Source organism: Hakea prostrata, chromosome 9, assembly GCF_041222555.1.
Source record: "Hakea prostrata isolate BN-2017 chromosome 9, UWA_Hpros_2, whole genome shotgun sequence".
Taxonomy (NCBI): domain Eukaryota; kingdom Viridiplantae; phylum Streptophyta; class Magnoliopsida; order Proteales; family Proteaceae; genus Hakea; species Hakea prostrata.
Genome location: NC_142608.1, coordinates 1,293,502 through 1,301,898, shown reverse-complemented (window position 1 = coordinate 1,301,898; position 8,397 = coordinate 1,293,502).

Below are 8,397 nucleotides of genomic sequence, written 5' to 3'. Positions count from 1 at the left end.
CTTTTTCTACAAAAAAAAAAAGAGTTGCGAGAAACTTTCCGTTGTCTCTCTTTGTTGGACAAAATTAAACGATTCAATGGATGGCGGTTTGACGGAGAGATAACGGTTTCTGCCATTTATCTGTTTGGCCATTGACGGCCAAGTGTAACAGACGTTAACGATATTAAGTGCAGTCACCAGTCACCACCACTACTTTCATATTAGAAATAATTGAAAAGGATTTTTGTAGCACTTAAAAAAAAAAAATGGTAAGACTGAAGATTCTAGTTTGACTATAGGTAAAGCGTCCAAGTGGCACACTAATACCAAATCAAGTTAAGACAAGCGTCAAATCCAATTAATTGAGCTTTCCTCTACCAAATGGTGATTTGATCATACAATTACATTCGTTTACCCCATTTAATTATTGATGCGTCTGAAAATTGCTCAACCTTCGGATTCCTACAAAACAATGTCAAGCTTGCCCAATTTTACTGTCGAGAAGCCATCTTCGACAGTTAAGTAAGGCCCCCCAAGGGCTAGGGCGGAGCCACGGGGACCGGAGGGGCCAGGCCCGGATTTTTTTAATGTAAGTGCACCCATCTTAAAGGAGAAAACCCTATTTGGCCCCCTCCAAAAATTAAAATTAAAATTTTATGATAAAGATGATGGGTACAAATGTCATTCATAATCTCTATCTAATGGTTGTCATTAAATCCCTAGTTTTAAGGAATAAAAGGTTAAATCTAATTAAAACTTTAAACAACAGATCCGTCTCCATTTCTCTCCTTTTTCATTTATTTGTTCTCCTGTCTCCTCTTTATTCCTATTTCTTCTCTTTTTGTTTCACACATCTCACAAATAATTGGTAGTTAGCAAACTTTGAAATTTTCCTAAATCTTCTCCACATCGTTCATTCTTTTCTCAAATTATTTCATTCACAAGTCTCATCTATAGTTGGCCGATTATAGCCCCCAGTTTTCTCCCTCCTCGGGGGGGAATCAAAGTTCAATTTGATCTTCCGGTTATGTTAGTTTATAGAGGGTTCACAATTGTCTATCCCAAACTTAATGAGATCTCACCTCAAAGAATTTCTTTCCATAGAGGCACTTGTCTTCCCAAGTCCTCCTTCTTGCTTAGTTCTTTCATGATTATGATACTTTTGGATTTAACTCTTGAACTGACTAGAGTGATTGAACCAACCATGGTTTGACCTAGTTGATTGTTATTTTTCACTTATCAATTATCAATTTGAGAGCATTGAATTGTCTATTGGTCAATGTAGGGTTGGTAGAGTGGTAAGATCCATACTTCTCAGTGGAGAGGTCATGGGTTCGATCCTTGTGGACAACAAGCATCCCCTTGAGGATGTAATCAAGGTGTGGCACAAGCTGGCCCTGATGAACCTCAGATACCAAAAAAAAAAAAAACCTCTCCATTGATATGTAAGAGGTTAGAGTTTAAACTCCTATCATTATAGTGTTGGTCCGTTCGTAATGACCAATGCATAAGAGGTCAAGATTCGATTCTCCCTGATGGTATATTTAAATTAAATAAATAAATTATCTTAAGAATGTAGTTGAAGTGTATTTAGTTCCTTTAGATGAACCTTAGATCTATAATAATAATAACCAAAAAAGAAAAAAATCAAATTTCTTCGGGGTTGGACAAAGCCCATTATTCATACAAATTATACCCCCACCCCAACCACCGGCCACCACCAATGCATAAAACTATCATCCCGCTAGGTATTTATCGAGGTATGCAAGCGTAAGCTGACCCAAATGGACCTTAGTACCAAGGGGGAGAAAAAGAAAAAACTATCCAAATCTATTGAAAGAATTTATAAGGCCACCTAAAAACCACCGGAAAGTAATGCATAATCATAGTTCCTAAGGATATATTGATTTTATAATAGATTTTTAGAGTGCATTCGAAACAAGAAATTATGAAGAATCTGGTCCCATAATAATCTATTCTAAGAACTCATACCAAACACATCTTAAAACATGCTAATATCTCAACTAAAACATTGACGGACTTTGATTTAAAACACTTTGAGCATGTGAAATTGATTTCTAAAGCTAATGAGTTGGGCTGACCCACCTAAAGCAAACGAAAACCTTTGGCCGTTCACTTGCTTGTTGAACATGTGGGTGATGGAGAAGACCAAGCATGATTTTTGATGGTGAATTTCACTTTCATATCATTCTTTTACTTAGAATTCCATATGAAATTGGCCCTTTTGGTAAGTAAAGGTATATATTTAATGATGTTACAACATGCTTCTTCTCTCATTACTCATTATCATCTTAAGAAACCTCTCCTTAAATAAAATCTTCTTTTTCCTTTTACATTTCTTAGCAATACTTGGAAGAAGAAGGAATGATAATAGTGGCATAAAGCCATTCCATGTCCATTTGCATTATCTTTATGGCACTTTGATCGAGACATTATATAAAGGGTCAATTATGGTATTCACATCTTAGGGTTTATTTTTAAGAATAATTCAGTATTTTCAATTTTATGATGAAATTTTCTTTCATTTATGATAGAATCCAATAAATTCGAAAGGGTAGTTTTCGGCATGCAATGCAACGGTCCAAAACTCCAACCACACCAAACTCATTAATCATATAAATGAACATTCTATGGATACCTACAAGCTTTTTTACTTAGAATACTCGATGTTGGATTTGGTGAAAGGGCTTTACAAATTATATATGTTAGAACTTTTGAAAATAGAAAAGGACACAATATGGAATCAGGACCTACACTTTAAATAATTGCTTTCATAAATGTCATTCTTGTGTATGCCTATAGTTTGCCCCCTAATTAGTGGACCTCTTTGATAGAACATAACTTTTTTGATTGCAAGTGGAAAAGAAATTTTATTAGAAGAGTTCGGGAGAAAATCTTCAAAACGAAATCACATTAAAATGAAAAAAAGCTAGGTTTCACCACCAAATGTTGAACATCTTTAGAAAATTGATCCGTGAGAAAGCTTCATGAAAATTAATTTCAAGTTATAACAACAAACTACTTATTAGGTTCTTGGAAGAGATGACTTGTCTTTGAAGCAAATGAAAGTGGAAACTCATTAAAAAAAAAAGTTTGCTTTAGATTAACAAGACAGTAATGAGAATTCTTACCCAAAAATAAATAAATAATGAGAATTGATTAATGTAGGTGTTTTTAGTTTTAATTGCTTTGGACCAGAGAATATTTGAATAGCTTTTTGACTTTTGGGCGGGGGAGAAGGAGAGATTTTCGGAGGACAGGTTGCAACGGTAATGATCACCAACTCTCATCCACGGGTGGGTCCCCCTTGTGCTTTATATTTATTTTGCACCATATATAATAGGTTCGCATTTTGAAATGGGTGGACATGATTATAGACGTGGGTCCCGCGACTATGCATGCTAGGGTAATCCTTGCATCAGTTGTTTTTCTTTTGGGGTTTGAGAAAAACATGATTTTTATTTAATTTTTTTGGCATAAGTGAGAATATTAAGACAGATGAATGACAAAACTAAGAAGGATAAGATAATGAATGATCATTTAATAGTTGGTTTGGGAATTGCTCCCATGAATGATAAACTTTGAGAAAGTCGTTTGAAATGGCACGGCCACGTTTAATAGAGATGTATAAATGCCTCTGTATGAAGGGCGCAATGGTGGAGTCTCTCAATTGTTCGTTGGAGGTCGCGGGTTTGAATCAGCCTCTCTGCAAAGAGCAGGGGTAAGGCTGCCTAGAAAGTCCCTTCCACAGACCCCACAGTGTGAGAGCTTCAGCACTGGGTACGCCCTTTTTTAAATGCCTCTATATGAAAAAGTGATATGATTCAAAATAAAGGGATTATAAGAGCTAGGGCATCGGGATAAACCTAAAATAACCTTAGGAGAAGTTGTGAGAAATGATATATATAAGTTAGACCTTGTATCTAGCATGGCCTCAAACGAAACTTATTGAAAGGCAAGAATCCATGTAGTCGACTCCATTTAATTAGGATCAAGCTTATTGTCGTTGTTGTTGGTGGTGGGGGAGAGCCGGAGAGGAGGGGGTTGAGAAGGGTAGTTTTATATTAGGGGATGACGACTATTACATATACATAAGGAGCACTGATTTTGTAATATCTTCACTAAGAAGTGTTGGTTATTATCAACAGAGCAACCCTTTTAATAGTAATCTTTGCATCAGCTATTATAACCTTGGATAAAAACGATTTATTGTGCACATCTTTTGCTGTACACAATAATGCATCAACACAATATCAATACGTGGAATATCAAATAGAAGGCTGAGATTAAAAGGTAGGTTTTAAGTGAAAATAAACCTCCCATTTCTAAAAACTCAATTAAAAATTCCTGTTGACCCTCAAGACTTTCCTCTGATTCCTTTGCTCGCTTTCCTTTTTCATTGATGTTCCTCTATGTTCTAATGTATTGCAACCTTCACCTTATTTACCTTATGTGGCATTTTGAGTCAGGCATAGCCTAATGATATGCAAGTAAACAAAAACAATCAAACTCAAAGCCCCTCTCAACCTTGGTTGTCAATCAGTTGATCTAAAATTGGTTTTAATCGGGGTTAATGGGGGCACCTTAGCATAGATTCTCCCTTAAAATCAATCACTCAATCATAAAAGAAAGAAGCCCTTTTTTTTTATTATTATTTTTAGTACAAGAAAGCCTTTTTATGTATGGGAGGGATTATATCTATCATAGAAATCAAATCTATAACCTCTTCACTAACTTTCAGTAACCCACCAAGTGTTTTTGCTTCGAAAAACACCATAAACAGTTTTTGTTAAAGAAAAACACATTTTTGGGCAAAACATTATTAGCAAGGTTCTAGCAGAGTTCTTGTGTTTAGAATATCAAATTCTATGATTACTCCTATCTAAACTATATCACTTAAAGCTAATCACACTCAATTTTTGCATAAAGAAATACATGCAAAAACAACTAATTGTAGTGTTAAAATTGCTTCTTGAATCAAAAATTTTCATAAATTTCAATTTATGTTTCAAAAAACACCTAAAACAAAACAGTTTTAATGGTTTTCAGCTAAATATTTTATTTCTCAAAACAAAAACATACAGAAAAACTGTTTTCCAATGGATTATCAAATGGGTCCTACACGTTCCCCATCAACTTGGGCTCAGAAGAGATTGAAACCTCCGGTGAAAAAATCTTCTGGACACTCTACCTAATTGTTCAATCTTTTTTCTTTTCTTCCTGAGAATTCTTCATGATGGGTTTCCCGTTAAAGTTAGGATCTCTAGACATATGGTCCCTCCAGAAACTATTTTGCATGATTGCTTCTCTTACAATATCACTAAGCACCTATGGGACAACAGGCCTTTAGGGCTGTGTATTGAAAACCTTGGATGTTCAGGAGTTTCTGTATCTCCATGCTCCAGACATCTAAACCCGAAAAGTGATGTGTGAGCGGTTTTTCTCGGTGATTAATGTGACTTCTTGTTTGTTATGGATGCATAGGAATAAAAGATTGCAGGATAAGATAGCAGCAAATTTAGCTCTTAGTATCCTGCTTCTCTCTAAATGAAATGGGGAGTTAAACATCTCTCTCATGCCCAGCAGCATTTAGTAGAATACTGATGTTTCAGCTAAAAAATTATCACCAAGACACTAAAATCTAACTTCGAGGGGTTGTTCAGTTGGCAAAAGATCAACGATCACAATTATGAAGGTCAAGGCTGAAACAAAATCCAACCTTAGTGAGGAAAACTCCTCCGTAATGCATATGCAAAGCTATGTTGCAACTCAACTATGTAATACTAGCAGAGCATATTGGGCTAGGAAACCCTAAGTCGATTAAAACTTTCGTCGATCACATGGAGGCTGGTGTAGAAGAAGGATGGCATATAACAGGGAAGTAAGGTTGGCATTGCAAGATCAAGAAACGGAGACATGCTGTGGATTGCAGGCCTATGGTGATTAACATTCATATTCAAAGGAATTTTCCCACCAACGATTCCGATTACATCTGAATTCATGATGCGGTTCAATAGTGAAAGCGAAATGATTTGATAGCTAGGGTTTGGATATGCGAATTACTTACCTGGTAGAAGTTATCGGATTATCAGCAATTACAGTTTGTTTCAGCTTCAAGAATGACCGTAGCAGATAGAATATCTTCAAATCAGAGAAGAAAAGCTTGTTTCAATCAATCAATCAATCAGCTTATGATCGAATGGCGATAACCTTTCTCGACAAAACGAAGAAAAATCTTTTCGGGGCAAACAGGAAAATAAGGCGGCAACAAGACGCAATTCAAACGACGTCGACATCGACTGTTCTAGCGTTTTATGAATTATGACGGTGACAATGGGCCTCGCTGGGCCTAACCCAATCCAAATGTGTTTTAATTCAGCCCATGCCTACTAGGGCCACCCAAGAACGAAGTTTCCACCCACCAAGGTGGGCGGGTGGGGCAGAATAAAACAAAAAAACACGGACCGACGGAAACACGGGGAGGGGGGCGGAAACCGGCGCCGCGGAGGCGGGGGGGGGGGAGGGGGGAGGAGGAGGCCCAAAAACCCCGAGGACACACGACGAAAAAACAAGGACGAAAAAAACACGCCAACACGCAACCCCCCCCCCCCCCCCCCGGGCAAGAGGGAGGGGAGGGAAGGCGGGAGGGAAAAGCGAGGAGGGCGCGGCACGGGGGCGGGCGCGCGCGGCGCGACGCCCGGGGCGGGGTGTGTCCTTCCATGGTCCAACGAAGACAAGAATATCATAATTAATAAATTTTCTATGACTTTCCTTAATTTTTTTCCCTTCTCAATTGGCGATGACTAACATCTCTTAATGAAGAGATCATGGGGTTTGACTCTTCTTATGGTATTTTAAATTATAAATGATTATCAATTTCTTATTTAAAGGCTAATGCGCGCAAGGGCTAAAAAACCTGCAAGCACGTCGGGCAAAGACGAGTGAAGCGATAGAGAAGCAATCAGGTGGGCAATCGGATGAGTACATGAGATACTGCTACCACTGAGAGAGAGTGAAAGAGAGCTTCAAACAAATCATGTGGAACATGTCTCTATCATTTTGCATTCCTCTTGCGCTATTCATCTCGATTTCCACCATTCTCAATTATTGTAAGATATGGTCCAGGCTCAATGCGCTTCTTTGGCAAAGGCTACTCACTCGTGGTCATGCTATCAAAAGAGTTGGTTGGGCGGTGGGTGGAGATAGAGAATATTGATTAATCACAAAAAGGCTCTTCATCAGGCTAATTCAACATAGGAATACACATACTGTACCTGTATTTCATCCACCAAATAAGAAGAAGGTGCCGCCTTATGTATGGACTCGTTGAGGGCATGGGTACTTTTTTCCACGAGCTAAGGGTGGAAGAGCTAGCCTTCTTGCTAGCATTGAAAGATAGTCAAAACTAGTAAGATATGTAAAGTAAGGGGCAAGAAGCTAGACCTAATGGCCGTGGGAGAGGAAGCAAGCAATAATGTGCTCTATCTTCCTCCTCACTTGTTCGCTAGCAAGCTTGCTAGCTTCTTGCTCTAACCTTTCATCAATACCTTATGCCGACCGACCCCATTGGGCTATTCTGGAGATGTAGTCGAAATACACGTAAACTAACCCAGATGAACCAGAGATTAACTATAACACTGTCAACTTGATTTCAATTTAGTCCAAAACTTAAAAGGCCTAGGGTAGAAGGTTGCAAATTGATCTATAGGGTCACAATATCTAAATGTCATTGTATGTATCTTTTATATGTTGCTTTCAATTCTTGCGGAATTTGCACTCTATGATCATTTTTCCTAGACACGATTGGATCGATTTTTTATGGACAACGAATAGGAGAATAAAATTAAAGTGAAAAAGCTATTCTTTGAGATATATCACAACACCACCAAAAGATAGAATTGCCTACTCGATCTATCTTTTTCATGGATGCTAGGATAAGATGCTTTATTCTCAATCAAATTTCAATCACGAATTACACAAGTTTAATCCTAAAAGTTTATTACAAATAAATGATAATTCAAATTCTTCAACTTATAGAATCGAGAACGGGCTTCTAAGTCAACAAAATAACACATCGTTGTAAAATGGACTTCTTGATGCATTAATTCATACGCTATGTTTACCTAAAAGAATTAAATTCATAGGTAGAGTTGCTCCAGTGGTAAGATTTACACATTTCAGTAAAGATGATGTGAGTTTGAAGTCCAAATCTGCGACCCTGTCGGGCTTTTCCACCCCAAATACAGGGGGCTCAGGGTTGGATGATGAGAGTTTTTTTTTTTTTTAAAATAATTTTCAGCTGTGGGGCCTACCGATTTTGTGGTGGTAAAACCATCGGGACCCGACGGGGGTGATGATCCGGATTCGTGAGTTTGATTATTGTCGAAGCATCTCCTT